Below are 19194 nucleotides of genomic sequence, written 5' to 3'. Positions count from 1 at the left end.
GTAACACTTCGTGCCTCTTGGATGTAGCTGACGAGTTCCGTTTGCCCTAATTCTGTCAAGATGGGAGAATCTGCAGGTTCCACACACGTGTGCCCTGGGTGTCTAGGGGCCTGGTCCTCGTTGCCCTTTTTGTTCCTGGACACTAATTGAGGCCAGACCTTCAGCACCCTTCACGGAAGACAGCTGGGCTTGGCCCTCCTGGCACTGCCAGCCCAGGTGCCAGCCTCTGCAGCCACGGCGCTTCCTGTCTGCAGCCCCTCCAAGGCAAGCCCTAACGCCGTGCCACACCCTGCCCCGTGATGTAGGAAGGGGCCTAATGCCTGATGGCACGCGTGGTCCAGCGCCACCACTCCTGTCCTGCGGATGAAGGGTGACGATGGCGAGGGGAGGGAAAGGCGAGAAAGCCTGAGGCCCAGAGAGCTTGGGAAGGTGTCCAGAGCAGCTGGGAGGTGGCAGTAGGAGGTAGGAAGAGGAGTATTTTAAGAAGTGTTTCTTTAAGAGCATCTTCTCTGCGGGCTGAACTTCAGCAGTGGCCCCTGTGCCTCGCCCAGGCCCTGGGGCGGTGGTTTTCCTCTCCAGTCCCTGGTCCAGGCCCTCCCCCTGGGCTCTGTGGGGTGGCTGCATCGCTCCTGTCTGGCTCTTGCCCCTTCACAGTTGCTTTTTCCATCTCTGTGCCTCCTCCGCCTGGGGAGCTTCTCACCCACCAAGACCTGGATCACATATCCCCTTCTCTGGGGAGCTGCCTCCCACCCCTTCCCTGGTGGGGGACTGTGATGCTGACTATTCTCTACCCTACCTTCTTCTGCCCCCAAAGCTGCAAAAATTTGTTTAGGAACCTGTCTCTCCCACTAGCTCAGTTTTCTTACCATGACCCACAGCAAGATGTTATCTCCCCTAGTGTTTAAACAACTCCAGAAGCTTCACAAACAACACTTCTCCTGACCACACATTGTGATACGTCTTTGTTCTATTGCTTTATTCCATAGAAGTGCTAGATGCCACCTGCCTGCAGCCTGACCACTGGCCTGCATCCTGACCACCACCAGATCAGGAGCTGAGAGGATGTGGATGGGGCTGTGTCCTCAGGACCATCTCAGTGCCGGGCCCAGGGAGGTCGTGCCACAGGCTGTGTTTATCTGTAGGCTTGCCCTGGTATGGGGGTCCAGTGGGCATTCCCATTTACTCTGACTGGGATCCCTTTCCCCAGGTCAGCCCCAGGCCTCCCCAAGGCATCAGAGCTGCAGGCAGTGGCCTTGTGCCACCTGCTGGGACAGTGCACATGGTGCCACAGAGCCTGGGCCCCAGGGCTGAATATAGGACCAGAGGGGCTCTGGGCTTCCAGGGTAAATCTGGCCCGCTGCCTGGTTGTTCGTGACGGCTTTCAAGCTGCTCATGTTGTGAGTAGCCCCCTGTGACGGAGCCCCAGTGGCCCACAAACCTGAGAACTTGCACTGTCTGGCCTTTGTGGGACGCGTGCTGACCCCTGCTTTGCACAAGCATCTGTCCTCGCTGTGTCTGGCAGGCAGTGAAGTTAAACAAGTTTAGTGGAGTACTTTAAAGGGTGCTGAGGGACACCTAGTCCGTGTCTAAGGCTCTTGAGTGATACGGGGCTGCCCACAGAGCCCGGTTTATAGGTCAGAGGTGTGCACTGGTTTCAGAAGTGTGTCCCCACCCTGTGCTATAAGAGGCTGCTCCGCGCTTGGGTGAACTACTAACTACCCCTTCCGAAGGGGCCAGCCCTCATCTGTGAGCTGGAGAGACCATCCCCGGGGCCACTTACCAGGGTTTAATGATGTGGAGCCCTTAGGCAAGGCCAGGGCAGAGTACGTACTCAGTAAACACGGCCACTGGGAAGTGGGGAAATGCACATTGAAAACAAGCCACGGATTGGCCCACAGGTGGAGACCCAGCCCCTCACTGGGAGAGAGGAGGCTACAAAGCCAGCTTCCGGGTAGTCCTGGCCTCCCCGGGGCAGCAGGCCCTTGGCTGCGGAAAGGGTGTGCCCTCCTATAACCCAGACCTGGGCCGAGAAGGGGACACAGCAGGCAGGCTTTCAACGTGAGCCCTCACGTCGGGTTCAGCCTCTGCAGCCACCCAGGTCCCCCAGCCCAGGTGACTTTTAAGTTTTTTCTCCTGTGCTGATTTCACAAAAGACACAACTCCTACCCCTGTTGATTGGACAGCTTTGTGCTGACAGAATGAAGATTTGTGGGGGACCTTATTATCCTAGAGTGTCAGTGATTTGTCTGGCTCTGAGGAGCCTGGTGAGGGGGATATATTTTATGGCAGGCTGGGAAGACAAACATAGGAGTTTATATGTCACTTGTTGCAATATAAATGCTAACTTGTACTTCTTTCAAAACTTTTAATGAATCATATACGTTCCGGAAGAGTTATAGGGTGAATGGAATAGCTCCAAATGTTATTTTTAACATATTTGTCACTTTGGCAACAGCACCAAAAAAACTTGAAAGATATTACATTCAGAAATAAATCATAAAATAGATGCATCTTAAAAGAGGTTTATTTTGGTCGTTAATAGTTGATGGGCCCCCCAGTGCAGGATTTAAAGTTTAAATTATGCAAAATCAAAAACAAACCTTATAATACTTAATCAAACATGCATAAAACTGTCAGGCCCAAATAAATTCTCTCAATTAACTTGCTTCAGGTTGTGATTGCTAATTTAATCAGTCCCAGAATAATCCAGAGGCCGGGAGATGATGAACGGCGGCAGGCACACACCGAGGGAGCAGGCCGAGCAGGCCACGCAGGCCGGACTGGCAGCGAGGCACTGATTTTCCAGGGGGCAGACACTTCCCTCTTTTCCTCCCGTGGAGGTGGCTCACGAGCCAGGCACCGTGTGGGCTGACCTGGGAGTGCGGCAGCCCTCACGTGCGCCCCCTGGATGAGGCAGGCCTGGAAGTCACCAGTGGGCAGACTGCCTGCTGCCTCCCTGGCTCCGGAAGCCTGGTGCTCCCATCAGCCTGGACACGGCTCCTGCCAGCTCTTTTCCAGAACAATGGGAACTGAAGTGTGCTTGTACTGGTTCTCTTTGCAGGCATAGCCTCTGGGAGCCTGTCTCTCATTCTTGATTAAATAAGGGTTTTGAGTTAAAATGCATTTTACCGTTTTTTTGGGGGGGAGAGTGGCAATGACAGGCAGATAGTGTGGGGTGACCCCATGCCCCATGCCTGGGCCTTTGGGGGAAGGAGGTCATCTCAACTTCAGGTCTGGTCCCCAAGGTGGACACAGAGCTGAACTCACCAAGTGCGCCCTGCCGTCTAGACAGTGCTTTGCTGCCCGAGGGAGGCTGTGCCCCAGGTTTCACTCAGCACCTGCTGGAGACCACCCAGACCCTCCAGTAGGACCCACCAGACCCCCACTGAGACTGGCCAACCCCCACAATGGGACTGGCCAGACCTCCCAGTGGGGCTACCCAGACCCTCCAGTGGGACCAGCCGGACTCCCCAGTGAGACAGCCTGGACCTCTAATGGGACGACTGCCCAGACCCAGGCCAGCCACTGATGCCCTGAGACCCACACACGCATTTATGCTTTAAGAAGGAAACCAAAGCTTTGCGGGGCATTTTGTATCTTTTTGTTAAATGTGATGAATCTATTTCAACCAGAACAGGTCTGCTTATTGGATAATTCTAGCAGATAAGAAAGGGAAAACAGACAAGAGACAGAGGGGGAGAGAGAAGGGGGCAGGGGAGAGGGGGGCAGAGGGGAGGAAGTCAACACCTCACCCCAAAGGGCCCCTCTTTACCCCCTCCCCACATTTTGGCAAGGGCCTCAGTTAAACCACCAGCACCCACCGCCTCACAAGCCCCGCTGCCCCATGGGCCCCTTTACCTATGAGGGCGAGGCCGGCTCAGCCCCACGTGGGACAGCAAGGCAGCGTGTGCTCTCTGCCAGGCCAAGTGCTTTATTATGTTTAATTGTCAAAATAGGGATTACGCTGCTTACTTGGGTTTGCGTTCTGCTTCCCCCACTTGACCTTCTATGATAGACATTTTTCCGTGCCACTGAGCACTTCATCAAGTTGGCATTGAAGGGCCACATGGCATCCTGGGGCATGACAGTCCATCGTTCACCTCACCCTTCCTCTCCTATTGGACATGTGCGTTGATGCCAATTTCTTGTTTTATAATCAATGCTGTGATGAACATCCTGGTACAAGAATCTGTGTGCAGGCACATGCCACGCTCCCTCCGAATGGACTGCCAGCGTCGGGCAACTTTTTATGGCTCCTGATTCTTGCTGTGGCAAGTTCCTATTTCCCAAGCTGTCACAGGTGACCAAGGGGTGAGGGTCTGCACTGAGGGGCTCCCTGCCTGAGGTTCCCATCGCCACACCTCCCCCCCTCTTCCTGGGACACAAGAAGTTTCCTGAAAAACAGCCAGCCTGTTTCCTCCCAACAGAATCATGCCTCTGGTCATTTCCAAAACTAGCAGCAAAGAGCACCCACGTCATGGAGAGAAAGAGCTGCCTCATCTTCGCTAGGGAGGGACGGGCCCCACAGAATGCATGCGGACGCCGCTGTCATGCTCCGCAGAAGCACAGAGAGAGTGATGGTCCATGACACACCTACAGGGACAATTTATTTGGAATGTTGCTCCAGATTTTGGTGACCCCAGCCGGCACATGCAGTGGCCCCAAAGCCCACCCACTCAAAAGAACAGCGTGCAGCCTGGAGGTTAGTCCACAGAGGCACTGGGTTAATTAAATAAAAGAAAGTGCCCCAAAAGCATCTCCTGGACTGGAAAGATAGACTTTGTGGGACTCCACTCCTAGAGGGTCCCTGGAGGGGTCAGATCCACAGAGGCAGAGAGTGGAGGGTGGGACCAGGGGCTGGGGAGGGGAGCGGGCAGGGAGGAGTGAGTGTTCAGTGGGGACAGAGTTTTAGTTTGGGAAGATGGAAAGTTCTGAAGATGATGGTGGGGATGGCACACAGCCTGTGAATGTGCCTGATGTCCCAGAACTGGACACCTCAACGTGGTTAAGATGGTAAACTTTTACGTTATGTATATCATACTACAACACAAAATGTAAAAACGCAGGTAGCTGTCAGAGTCATCTTCAATGTCAGAGGAACAGCATCACCAAGAGTCTAGGCCTTTCAGCCCTCTGGGGTTTGAGGGCTCAGTGGAAGGAAATAAAGCAGGCCAAACCTTGGGAGGGACAGAAACATGGGTCAGCACGAACCCACTGAGGCAGGCAGTGCTGGGGATCCAGGCCCCATTCAGGTTCCTGGCTGCCTGAGGCACCAGCCCAAGCCTGGGGGACAGTCACTTGCAGTGTCCTTGTGGGTCCCCAGCTCCGTGAAGAAAAGTTCCCAGGACTCAGGAATTCCAGGGTGGCTGTGTCATGAGCAGGAAAGGGGTCCTGGAGGCTGGTTGGTTGGTCCTTGGAGAGCAGCAGAAGCTGTGTGCCCTGGACACAGGAACTGCTCCTGTCTTGTGTCCCCATAGGGGAGCACAGAGCCCCTGCCCCCAGAGGCCCCTGACTCTGCTCGTGAAGCACTGACCTCCTCAGGCAAGTGGCTGCGCCCCCATATCCTGGCTGGACGTCCAGCGGCTCAGCACCCCTGGTGCCCAGACTCTGTGCAGGGGGCTGGGCAGTGCCCCTGATGGGAAGAGACGCCAATGTTAGGTGTCAAGGCCACCTGCTCTTGGCCCTGGGCAAAGGTCAGATGTGATGAACTGGGTCGACATTAGGGCACATCAAGCGGGCTCCCGTCTGTCACCTCCTACCCACGTCCTTGAGCCCAGACCCCACTGCAGGCCCTTGAGAACAACAAGGGTCTGCAGGCCCAGCATTCCAGGACTGGCCTGGGCCTGGCTCGAGTTCCTCGGAGCTTGCCTTCCGCCCTGCGGGGCCTGGTCCTGCGGGGGAACGGCCTCCCTGCAGCCCTCCCTGACCACTCCCGGGAGCAGTAAGGGCCTGTGGGCGAGCGCCCTGCTCCTTACAGTGAGGGCCACGGGCAGGGTCCTCCCCACTAACGGGTACCACAGCATTTGGCGCTCACGTGGGCCACCCCCTGCGTTTCACACACCTGAGGTCGCTCGCGGTGACTGCAGCCCACCAGTTTTATGTGCGGTGCAGCCAAGCCCCTGGTGCCTGCAGGAGGCGTCCCACGGCAGGTGTGCGTCTTTAAGCAGCAGGTGTCGGCGTCTGCGTGGTGAGGTAGGGCGCGCGCCCTGCCGCCCATCCCGCACCCCGCCGTGGGTGACGGCGCCGCAGCATGGGAGCACCCCGCTGAGGGCAGAGCGCCGCCGAGGCCCGCGCCCCACGCCCGTCGGCCGGGCTCCGCGCGGCGGCTCAGCTCCGCGGCCCTGCTCGTCCCGGCGGGTGCGCGCGGCGGCAGGCAGGGGGCGCCCCCGAGCCGGGAAGCGCTCCGCACCCGTCGCGCGGCTCTGGGTCCGCGGTCACCCTCGGCGCTAGGCAGCGGCGTTTCCCCGAGGCCGCGTGGACGCGGAGGCGCCCGGCGCGCGCAGCCCGCCCCGCTGGGCCTCAGCGCACCCCGGCCCACGCCGGCCCATCCCACCGCACCCGGCGCACGGGCCCATCCCCACCGCGCTGCAGCGCACCCGCCCCTCACTCTCCCGCGGGGGCCCCGGGCTCGGCTGCGGTGAAGCGGGACCTGCAGTAAGTGCTGCCACGCCGCACAGCTCGGGGACGTCGGCAGGACGGGGGCGCTGCTTGCGGGTTGGGGTGCAGCGGCGCCGGGAGGCCGGGTTTCCTTGGACCGCCTCGGGTGCCCCATTTTAAGGATAAGCGGAGCGCTGAGCACGAAGGGGCTGCATCCCTGGTACACGGGGCCCCCGAGCAAAGCCGACGGGGTACACGGGATGGGGACGCCAGGACCCCGCCTGCCCACTCGCGGGGACCCTACCCCACCTGGCCGGGCTGCTCCCCGCGGCGCGGGCCCCGGCGCGCTGCGTCCGCTGGCGCCAGGGGGCAGCCGAGCCCTTTCGGTGGCTCCTGGGTCCGCGCAGCGGGGCCGGACCGGACTCCCCCTGCAGCCCCTCTCCCAATATGGAGGCCGTCCTCCTCAGAAAGCCTGAGCTGTGGTCAGGTGGGGCTGTGCGGGGGCTGCAGGCTGTCTTCCAGGGACAGAGGGGGAGGAGGGCAGGTGGGAACGACCCCCCACCACAGGCTGGGGCTGCGTGCTCAGCAGCCAAGCCTTAGGTCCATGCTCCAGTCAGCAGCAGGGGACAGAGACAGAGAGACAGAGAGGTCAGAGACACAGAGAGAGACACACACACGGGGAGAGGGTGGGAGCCTGCGTGGGAAGCCCGGCAGTGGGCAGGGGTTAGGTGGGTCAGGCTGCCTCCAGATGCCCACTGAGGAAACAGGGTGGGGCAGAGTCATGCACCCAGCAGGACCCCAGGGCCCGGGGCAGCTCCCAGAGCTGGGCATTGAATGGCCCGCCTGATAAAGGAAGCTGCTGGGTGCTGGGAGAGCCCTCAGGCCCCACCTCTGGCCGTGCTGCTGTGATGGAGTGGGGGTCTCAAGGACAAGTGCTAGATTTGCAGGGGTGTCCTCTACGTCCGTGCTTGGAGGCTTCCTGGCTGCTGGTCCCCGGGGCCCTGGGGTCTCCCCATGGGCCGTCGGGGCTGCTGGGCAGGTGCAGACAGGAGTCCCGCAGCCCACTGATTGGCTCACGCTGTCCTCTCCCTGGGGACTTTGGCATACAGCCTGGGTCATTCTCCACCTGTGTTCCTAGCCGCCCCACCGGCTTTCGTGTATGAGACAAACGTTCGTTGGCAAATGACTCAGGCCCAAGGGGGCTCTCAACCCAGGTCAGCAACCACTCAGAGAAGACTTCCTCTGGGTCTGGAGATGGGGGCCATGCAGCAGCCTGAGACTGGTGCAAGTGTTTTAAATAATAATGGCAAAAGGCTGACACCTCTGAGAGGCTTACTTTGAATATATACACACACCCATTTGCACTATTTGTTAGAGCAGTTTTAAGTTCATAGCAAAACTGAGGAAGGAACAGAATTCCGATATGCTTCCAGCCCCATATACATAGCCTCCCTCATTATCAACATCCCATCAGAGGGGTCCATTTATTACAATGGACGAACCCCTACTGATACATCATCATCACCCAGAGTCCAGAGTCCACACTGGGGTCACTCTCAGTGTTGGGCGCTCTGTGGGTCTGGGCAAATGTGTAATGCCCTGTGCCCACATTACAGCATCACACAGAGGAGTGAGTTCCCCTGCCCTAAAAGGCCCCTGTGCTCCCCCCGGTCATCTCCCCTCCCCTCCACCACCGCCAGGTATCACTTTGTAGTTTGGATGCGGGAGCACTGCCCATGGGCCTTGAAGCTTCCCCTCACAGCCTTGCCTGGGCTCCGGGCAGGGGACGCACACCTGGGAGGCGGGGCTTAGCCATATCCTGTGGGCTGCTGTTGGGTGGTGGGGTGGCCTCTGGTGGGCTGCTCATGCTCCTGGGCAAAATCATAGCCGCCCAGCTGAGTGATTTTGCTAAATTGTCAAATGCTAAATCGAAGAGGCAAGCAGTAAAAACAGTAGGCTGGAGGGGGCGGGGCTCTCACGTGCTCAGGGAGCACCTGCAGGGCTGTCACTCAGCACTGGGCCCGTGGGGGCTGCCCCAGCACTTCTGCTATTAGTGAGGCCAGTGGGTCCCTGGCTCCCCTGCCTGGTGCCTGGCTCACTGCTGCCCTCATGCTCTCCGTGCCCGGTAGACATCTGTCTAATGAATGAACGATGAATGAAGGCAGGACCCGAGGCCGTGCCCTCTGGCTGTCAGAGCCATAGGGAGATAGCATGAAACCCCAATGTCCATCCCTCCCACCCCTAGGACATTCATCTGCAGACCCGGCCCCCATGGGGACAGAGCTCTGAAAGGGCTCCCGTTTGGCCAGCCACAGAGCACTTCCCCATCCCATGCCAGCTCCAGGTAACCACCGGGAGTCTGGCCCCAGGTGGCCCTGGCCTGGCCCCGGGTGTGAGGGCACGGGTCCCGCCTCAGCATTGCAGCACAGCCCACAGCTGTTGATACCGGCACGTCGGGGTTATTTATGAATTCATTTGTTTGCAGGGGCAAGCCTTTCTGCATTCCGTTGCCATGGCTGCCTTAAAGCTGGTATCTTATTAATTCTGCATGTTATGGAATAAATATAGATCAGACAATCACAGTGAATGTTCTTCCTTTATTATGCAGTTTAGGTATCGGCACCTAAGACAGGATGTGTCCTGCACGTGGCGTCACACTGACCCACATCCACCAGATTCTGGGCGCCCGGGTGGGCTGCAAGGAGGCGCTCACAAGCCCCGAATCTGAGACCAGGCGTGCAGTGAGACAGAGCTCCAGGGGAGGGGGAGGCTTGGAGGACCCAGCTGGCTTCCACAGCTCCTGAAGGGATTCCTGCAGCTGGGTGGACAACGCCATTGGGTGCTTCCGCTGGAGTGCTGGGCACCAGTGAGTTGGAATAGTGCCAGACTGCTAGGTGGGGCTGTGCGGTCCTGCATGGCCAGGGTTGCCAGGGTGAGGGGCTGGCTCTGCCGCCCTGGAGCTGCCCAAGCAGTGGGCGACAGTTCATCAGGAGCAGTGCAGGCGTCTGGATGTCCGTGGGGTGTAGGGCTGGCTCGGGGCTGAGAGGGCCCAGGAGGGTCCTGTTGGGATTTTGGTCAGCCTGGCCACATTCGTTGACTTTAGTTTTTGTTCTTTTTGCCATTTCTGGCACTTGCTTGGTGTGTTACATGTACAGAATGGCCCTGAATCTGCCTAGTGGCCGTGTGAAACGCTCTGTTTCACTGATTCACAGAAGCACACGATTTCATCATGGCCAGGACTCGAAGCCCACGCACAGCCCTTGCTGGCCCTTCCCCAGCCTCTGAAGTGAAGCCTCCGCCATGCATCTTGGGGCCAGAGCCTCCCCGGGCCTATTCCCCTGGCCCACTGTAGGCCAGGCAGCCACCCCCATCCCGCTTGGCTGCCGGGCCACTCCTGTAGGTACCTTCCTGGCACAGATGGCACCTATGGAAACACAACAGCTTTTGCCAGGCCAGCCAGCCTTCGCTTCTTTCCTGCTGCTGGGATCAGGGCCAGGAGAGCACGAGGAACCCAGGCAGGCAGGGCAGGGTGAGCAGTGGGGGAGGCCCAGCCCAGTGCTCTGCAGGGAGCCGAGGGCCGAGAGGACCCGCCTTCTGCCAGCTCTGGAGCAGCCCCGTGGCCGCCTGCAGCTAGGGTGTTGGTGCAAGCCCTGGAGACGTGGCCACCCCAAGGAGAGGTGGTGGGAGCTGGGCTGCGGTGCCCTCGGGTGCAGGGGAGGGCCTAGTGCTTTGGGGCGGGAACACAGCCTCTGCTCCTCCGTGAGCGTGCGTCCATCGATCCCCCTGCTCTGCCAGCACCAGCGTGGTTTCCTCAGATGCTCCTCAGCCCCCCAGGGCCTGATCAGGGCATCGGCAGAACTGTGCTTGCCATTTAATTAAGCTTAGTTTAATTAAAAACCTGGGGTTCTTTATTAGACTGGATAATTGATTTAATTTTCTGTGGAATTCAAGTGCCAAACACCTCCACTGCATGAACTCCCAAAGTCTGGAGATGGAGACAGACAAAAAGCGAGAGCTTCCTAGGGGGGACGTTTGCTCCCAATTGTGGTAGGCAGCCCCCCGCCCTTCCTCTTGCAGCCCGCCAGCCTCCTCTCCACCCACTCCTCCCCACGCCCCCACACATATGTCAGGCGTATCAGGTGAAGACTCCCACCTGAGCTGGGGGCTCCTCTCCACCACGTGCTTCCCTGATGGGAAAGGTGGGCGGGGCCTGGCAGGGGGTGCCCTTGCTGCAGACAGCGTTCTGGAAGTCCCACAGCACAAGTTCCCACAGCTTCTCGGGCCTCTGTCAGTGCCCCCACCCCGGGGGGTGGGCAGGAGTCTCCCCTAGTGGTCTCAGAAGACAACGACTCGTCCCAACTCGTGGGCCTCTGGATGGGGGGCAGGCGGAACACACTTTATTCCTGCCCAGCTGCCCTGCACCCCTCCCAGCACCTTAGGGAGGACCGGGCTAGAGGGTGGGACTGTCCAACATGCTCTGAATGCCTCCTGCCAGGATACCAGCTCGGATCCCCCAGAGGGCAGATGATTGGTGGTGGCTGCACTGGAGCTTGATGGCCATGGGAAGCAGGGGGTGCAAAAACACAGCGGGTGTTTGTGCCCAGACAGCCCTTCACAGATCCCCTCCCGGGAGTGGGAGTGCCACTGTCCTCAGCAGGAGCTACGGCCCGGAAGTGGCCTGTGGGATTAAAAAGCTAAACACCCAGAGGTGGTGTGGGGTGGTGACCATTTCATTACTAAAAGCCTGGGAGGGACTGGACACCCTCCTGCCCAGTACACAGTGGCAGCCTTTGACCCCCAGGTCTTCCCAGGGCCAGAGGACACCTCTGTAGAGGAAAATTTCTCCTCCCTAATTGGGATAGGTCCTGAGACCACCTTTTAAAAATAGAGGTTGGACTTGCAAAAGGGTCTGGCGGTGCCTGCAACGCTGAAGCACAGGGTTTGCCGTTTGCCCAGCATGGCAGTCCTGGCTCACACCAGAGAGCAGAAACACAACCACCTAAAAACGTGGGCACACACACGCCCAGCAGCTTTATTCATGATGGTCAAAGGTGGGAAAAGTCCAAATGTCCATCCACGGATGAATGGGTAAAAAAGGTGGCCCCTCCACTGAACAGAATGGTATTTGGCCACAGACAGGAGTGAGGCAGTGGTAGAGAACACACGTGGGCCTGGAAACGTCATTCCGAGTGAGAGAGGCTGAGTTTTAGAAACCAGTGTGTGCTTCTCTCTGTGCAATGCCCGGGGCAGGCAGGCAAATCTGTGGACAGAGAGGGTGGATTAGTGGCCGCAGGGCCTGGGGGTAGATGGTGGGTAGCAGGGTGAGAGCTACCGGGGACAAGGTTTCCTTCCTTAAAAAAATATTTTTTGTTAAATTATACATAACATAAAGTTTGCCGTCTTAGCTGTTCCTAAGTGCGCAGTTCTGGGGCAGCAGGCACGTTCACATTGCCCTGCAGCCGTCCCCACCATCGTCTCCAGAACCTTCCATCTTCCAAGCTGAGATTGTCCGCCTTTGAACACTCACTCCCCGTCCCTCCCCAGCCCCGGGGGACCCCCACCCACTCTCTGTCTCCGTGGACCCAACCCTCCAGGGACGTCCTGGGAGTGAAGCCCCACCGGGTCTGTCCCCCCATGTCTGGCTCATCTCATGGGTATTGTCCCCCAGCTCCATCCGTGATGTGGCACATGTCAGGATCTCCCAGGGTTTCTTTCTGAGGTGAAAAAGTGTTCTAAAATCGGCTGTGGTGATGGCTGCATGTGTTCATGAATATACTACAAACCACTGAACTGGACACTCCAAACGGGTGGATCTTACGATGTGTGAGTTACAAACAGGCTGGGTCCAGGCTGAGTTCCTGAAGACACAAGACAGACGCTGTCCCCAGAGCTGATCAGGCTGTGGCTCCCCTTGAAGGGCCTCTGGGAGTGGGGTCCTCAGGGTCCCCCAGGGTGGCTCTGAGGTGGTGGAATTTCAGTCTGAGGAGCAGGCAGCAGGCAGCCCTCTGTCCAGGCGCCCCGCCCCCTGTGGCAGAGAAAAGTCAGGCCCTCTGCCCTTCATCACAAGCCCAAGCAGGCCCCAGAGGGCACCCTGGGGTCACGGCCCCATCCCTTCCTGCAGGACCAAGCCGAGGGGCAGCTGCTTGCAGAGGCGGGAGCACACGGGGAAGCTGGGACGCTCGCAGGGCAGGGATGCGGTCGGCCTTCCCCAGGCCACTCTGGTGCCCTGTCCCCACTCAGGCCTGCCTTCCCCTCTCCATCCTGGGAGGGGCTGAGCTTTAGAAACCAGAGGTTATAGGTTTTCCAGCGAGTTCTTATGGGAGGGGGCACACACGAGTGGATCCTCCATGACGAGAAGCTTCTGGAAACTCGGCACAGAGGACCCGGGCAGCTTTCTCCCCTGCTGGCACTGGCCCCAAGCCTGCAGCACCGGGAGCTCTCCGAGACAGCCCTGCGTGGGCACAGTCGGTCTCCGAGCTCAGTCCTGCTCTCACCTGGTCCCAAGTGCCAACTCATGGTGACCCCAGCATGTCAGGGGCACAGGGCAGGCTCTCCTCGCGCACATGGGAGGCAGACGTGGACTTTGCTGTCGGGTATGTCTACAAAGCTTGCCAGCTTCTGAGGAGTTGAGACTCACACAGGACTCAATTTCCCCAAAAGCATCAGAGGCCTGATTACAGAATCATGGATGGTCCAGAGGCTGCAGGGGCAGCAGAGAGGCCCGTGGGCACAGGGCTTGGAGGCTGGGCCCCTTCGAAGTCAGGAGTTTTCTCCAAAGCAGTCCCCACCCACGTGTGCCCACGACCCTCCCCAAGACCAAATCTAGCAGCTACTGATCCTGCCTGTTTTGCCTGATAATTTGAACTGGCCGTGCCCTGCCCTACAGGTATTGATTTTGCTCTATTTTACTGGTTTTAACTCAATGGCTAGGAACCCCAAACAAATAAAATTTCCTTTAAAAACTTGGGAGATCAATTGAGTGGGGCTGGAATTACTATTCTACGGACTGAAGGGCCTGTCCCCTGGGCCACCCAGTATCATCGCTCACGGCCAGAGGTTCCTCAGGGATGCGGGCAGGCGTCCTGGGGTGGGGGCATGGTGTGCGTGCCTGGGCTGACCCGCTTCCCTCATAAAGGGACTCCCACTCTGGCATTTGAAAGCCTGTCTCCAGGTTGTAAAACTGGGAAAATCTAAACATATTATTCATGCCTCCAAGCACCCCAGGTGACCTTGACCTCAGTCACCTCAGAGGCCGAGCAGGGCACCAACAGTGGAGATGCTCCAGGCCAGGCTAGCCGCAGACACCCAAGGAGAGGGTCCCTCCAGAGCTGGCTCACCTGGGCGGTCAAGGGCAGGGGCAGGGGGAGGGCTGCTGGCAGTCCAGGAGGAAGTGCCCCGGCACATTGTCCTTGGGGACAAGCGGGAGACTGTGAGCAGGTGCAGCGCTGGACAGGAACTCATCTTTGCCTCTGCTGGACCCTGGCGCCCAGCACCCCGCCCTGTGCCTGGGGGCAGATGCAGGGGGCCGATAGGACACACTCAAGCACTAAGGCCCCAGCCTGTGTGGCCATGAGGTCCCGCCTTCCCTCTCTGATGGCTGGGCGGCCACCAGATGGCAGCCGGCACACAGGCACCTCCCACCGCTCCCCTCACTGGTCTGAAGGGCACCCCCCTGTCACCTGGAGGCCTGGCTGCCTTTCTGACTCAGATGTCCTTGGGGTGCAGGAGGAGCAGAGGCCCGGTCCATTTCAGGCTGAGGCAGGGCCCTGGTCAACGAGTCCCAGCTCTGCCGCTTCCCATGACACCTGGCGCGAGGCTCCCACCCTCTCGGGCTCCTGCCTGTGGGCACTTGAGGGGCACCTGAGGCACCCACGTCTGCGGGTCTGTGTCCTCAGAGCCGATGGGCTGGCCGCCGACCCACAGGATGGATGTGGTAGGGGTGGGCAGGAGAGGAGGGTAGGGGCAGGGGGTGACTCCTCCCGGATCTGCCCGCCATGCGGGGACTGGCAGAACCCCCTCTGCACCAAGGTTGCCAAGCCAGGCTTGCAAATCTACCTGGCTCAGTGGGGAACAGAGGAAGGCCAGATGCACATGCACGCCTGCAGGGCTACCCCAGCTCGGGGTTTCCTCCCTTGGGCCTCAGTTTCCCCTTAGGTGCAATGGGCTCATGCCACTGGGATGACTGAAATTGGCCAACGGGACACTTGACCCCTGGAGGGGCCAGGAAATGGTCACCTGGCCAGCTGGCCGGTGCACACCTGGTCAGCTCTGGGCCGGTCAGCCTGGAACTGGCAGGACTGGCAGGTGGGTCTCCTGGCAGGACTGTGACCAGGCCCTCTTGGCCTCCCTTGACCCTCATGCAAGACAGCAGAGGCCTGGAGGGAGGCTGGAGGAGGTGAGGCGGCCGCTGAGGAGTGAGCAGCGCTGGCCCAGCACGACACGCACAGGGCCCTGCCTGCAGACTTTGCACGTGTTCCCCTAACGGCTCCAACTAACCAGTCAGCCAGCTGTGGCCTCTGACCTCAGGGACAGGGTGGCAGCGAGCCTTCCCCTGGCTGGTCACGACTAGCCACCACTCCCGTGCAAGCCAGCATTTGAGTCTTCCCACGAAGCTTGTGAAGGCAGCCTTGGAAGACGGGAACACAGTGGGGAGACCGCAGCCTGGCGAATGTCTCCCCTCCCGAAGGGCGCACACACGCTCACCTGCCACCCGCCAGGGCTCAGAGCTGGGGGAGCACCCACCCAGGCTCTCTCTGGCCAGCTCAGCAGCCGGACCCTGCCAAGTGCCAACAGAGTAGTGTGGGCAGTTGGCCCCAGTGGTCAGACCTCTATTCCCCACCTGCAGATGGCCCGTCTGGCTGCGGAGTCCTGGGTGCACAAGAGGACTCGGAGAGGCATCACCCCCAAGCCAGGACAGGGCGTGTTCTGCCCTCAGGACGTGGCACGAGCCTAGAGGCCATAGTGAGGGAAGCAGGGTCATAACTGGGGCCCAAGGGGTTATGCGACCAGCCTGGCCATGGGGGGGATTTGGGAGATGTGGGTGCCAAGAAGCGGGGACCCTCCCATCCAGCCAGCTCCCCAAAGGGCCAGCTGTGTCAGGATGTGGGTGCTCTGGGTGTGTGTGGGCTCCCCTGGTCAGACACTCGGCCACGGTCAGGGTCAGTGGAGACATAGACCAGGAGGTGTCCTTCTTGGAGGTCCAGCCCCTCAGGCACAGTTAAGGAATGCCATGGCAGCATTCCTGTAATGAGGAGGTCATGACCCGGGCCCAGAGTGTGAGGTGCCCTTGTGGGCGGTCAGGAAGGCAGGGTGCCCTCCGAGGCTCCAGGGTGCACCTGCTCTGGCAGAGCTCCGCATCTTGGGCCCCAAACTATGGAAGACCGCACTTGACCCTGGCTCCTCCACCCCTCAAGCACCCCCAGGCCCCCCTGGGCTGGGGGTACAGGCCCACTACCTCTCCCCTCTGCTGCCCATCCCCAGAGCAAGGGGTGCTGCCTGGCCTTGGGGGACGTTTCCATTTCCTCCCGGACCTAATACCCAAGCCCCGGAAGTTTCCAGAGCACTGAGGCTCCCACGACAGCCCGCAGGTGCGATCCCACCTCTCCTCACCTGGTGGGAAGCCCTTCGCTCAGGCAGCCTGCCCCTGGAACCCCCCGGCAGAGCTGGCATGAATCCGCCCACGGGGGCTTTACGCCAGCTCAGAATGAGGGTGGTGCCGTCGTCCAGGTGGGTACGGACAAGCATCGGAGAGGACGAGAGCCCCCTGCCCTGGCCAGCTGGCCGGCAGCCAGGCACCCATGAAGCCTGGGCCAGGGGACGGTGGGAGGCTGTGAGCGAGTATTCGGGCATTTGACCACCTGGTCTGTAGCTGGGCAGCACCGGGCAGGTTCTTGCCCTCCCTGGGCCGCAGTTTCCTCGGCTGTGAAGTGGGGCAGTGATGCCAGTTGTGGGGAGTGCATGGAAGGAGTGGGAGGAAGGGGTGTGAGTGCCAGCCCGCTCTGCCCTTGAGAGGCCACCTGGGGGGTGGGTTCCCTGTGTGGCCACCAAAGGGCCTTGCCCCTTCTCTCATGGTTCTGAGGACAAGTGGTCGGCAGTGCCCCTGCAGCCCCCACGGTCTGCCTGCCTCCCCTGCCCCTCTCCACTGAGGCAGCACCCAGCACGTGCCCTGCCCTCCCAGGCCCTGCCCCCTTCCCCCAATCTGCCTGCAGGGCAGGAGGGGACTTTCCAACCAGGGCTGGAACAGGCCCCTGAGGTCCCCAGGTCAGGGCCGAGGTGGCCTGTCAGGGAAGGCAGCGTGTGCACATGTGTGGCGCATGTGCAAGCACAGCATGCCAAGTGCACCCGTGATGTATGTGTGTCTACCCCTGCATGCAAGCACATGTGTGTGTGTGTATATGCTCTGCATGGTGCACACCTGTATGTGTAATATGTTTGGGAGCATGCATATGTATGTGTGTGCCGTGAGGGACTTGTGTGAGCCCACGTGCCCTGCTAGGGAGCAGAGTGGGGCAGCCAGCATCCCCGCTGATGAGCACCCACGCCCTGGCAGCCCCCACCGTGAAAGGGGCGCCCCAGTCCTGGGGGCCGGTGGGGGCAGGAGGGGCACAGCTCAGGCCCCCCGCCCGCCAGCACCCCTCCATCTGCAGAGGCAGTTTGATCTGATGTTGCTGGCAGGGCAGAAGGCTCTCCACCTGCCAGATGTTCACTGGGCCAATTGTGAATGCCTGTCATCAATATTTAAGGGAGGAGCCCTCTTTGTTTAACAAAGCAGCAGCCATAGGAGAGGCGCCAGCTCAGGTTACCTGGTCTGCAGGTGCCCACGCGGGCAGCAGGGCGCTGGAGGGGCCCAGCCTGGTCTTTGGAGGGACAGGGGCAGCGTCCAGGGGCAGCCACCTAAGCCTGGACAGGCCATCCTCATAGCAGCCCTCCAAGGGGCCCCCTGCACGGGGCGGGCAGGGGTGGGCAGAGGTGGGCAGGCGGCCTGCCCAGGGCCGCGTAGTGGACGGTCTCCTCCAGGTCAGCCCCTGCCCCACACTGTCCACGAAGAGAGGGGCAATGAGCACCCAGTCCCCAGTGGCTGAGGTGGGGCTGGGCTGGAGGGCCTGAACGCTGGACTTCCCAGGAAACCCCCGGGCCTGGGGACTGAGGCATGGGGGCCGCAGCGGTGGGTCCCCTAAGACACCGTGTGGCCTGCGTGGGGGTGGCTCTGGGTCCCGGGTGCTACAGACAGAGGTCTGGGGTCTCATTTTAGAGGCGAACATGAGAGGCCAGGACCACATCTTCAGTCTCACAGAGCAGAGGTGGGCATGGGGCGGGCTTGGCGTGGGGAGGGTCTGGGGTGGGAGGCCCTGGACGTGGCATCGCTGGGAGCAGAGCTCTGGGCCAGAGGAAGGCGCAGGTCCATAGGGCTTCAGTTCCAAGCCGGCCAGCAGGCTGCTGAACTCCAGAGGCCCCTGCCTGGGGCACCTCGGGGCAGCCCCACTCGGGGTCGTCCTCACGCCGCTCACACCCTGAGCGGCAGGTGCTTCTCTGGGCCCGCTTCACATGAGGACACTGAGGCCCAAGCACTGGGGCGTGGTGACCTAACCAAGGCCACACGGCAGGGGAGGAGGCTGCTGGGTGCCGAGCCCACCACCAGCCAACCCTGAGCAGCCCCACCTCAAGGCTGTGTCTTGGGGCCCCCACAGCCAGCATGGAGACTCCCTGCGCCGCTCCCCGCCGGGCCTGTCACCGAGCACAAACGGGGCAAAAGGGCGTGTCCTGTCCACTGTGGGTCCGGTGTCCCGCCATCCGATCAGCCGGGCGGGCCTCGTCAATGCCCGCAGTGGGGCCTCTCCAGGCACCTGAATTATGCACGAGGCCAGCCTCACAGGGGGCAGACGGTGGCACACAGTAACTGGAGCCTGAGGCAGGTGAGCTGTCCAAGGGGGAAGCGGCCAGGGGTGGGGGGGCGGGGCGGAGGACGGACCTGGGGACGCGTTGTGCCCCAGGCAGTCTGCCGGAGGGTCCTGGGATCATCCCTCTGTCTCTTGTGCGTAGTTCTGGTGGGGTACCTCGCCCTCAAAGAACCCGGATGAGGACTAGGTGCCAGGCTCAGTCTGGGGTGGGCACCGGAGGCGGGGCCCAGATGAGGCTGAGACCAGGAGACCCCCACCCAGCTGTCCCTGGAAGCCAGGGCTCTCTGCCCCGGGGGCTGCTGGAGAGGACTGATGACACCTGGCTTTGTTGGAACACCAAAGTGGCCAGCATCTCGCTGGCAGCCACCAGGGTGGGGAGCTCGTGGAATACGCAAAGCTGTGAGTGCTGGGGGGTGCACCCCAGCCTTTCAGGCCTGAGGGCAGCAGGGAGCAGGCCAGAGCCCACTGTGGGGTGCAGGCAGAGATGTGGGGAGACTCCCGCCAACAGCCTCCTGGGCCCCGGGCGCAGACTCCCCTCCCTCCCCCAGCACTGACCCCAGCATGCTGGTCTTCCTGGTCCTGACACTGTAGGAACAACAGCAGAGGGCTCTGCACGCCATCCCCCTGGTCCTGGTGAGGCTCTGGAGGATGTCGTGGGCAGAGCCAGTCTAGGGGTGCTGGCCTCCCTGGCGCGCTCTCG

This window comes from Manis pentadactyla, chromosome 3, assembly GCF_030020395.1.
Source record: "Manis pentadactyla isolate mManPen7 chromosome 3, mManPen7.hap1, whole genome shotgun sequence".
NCBI lineage: Eukaryota > Metazoa > Chordata > Mammalia > Pholidota > Manidae > Manis > Manis pentadactyla.
Note: the sequence above shows the minus strand (reverse complement) of the source record.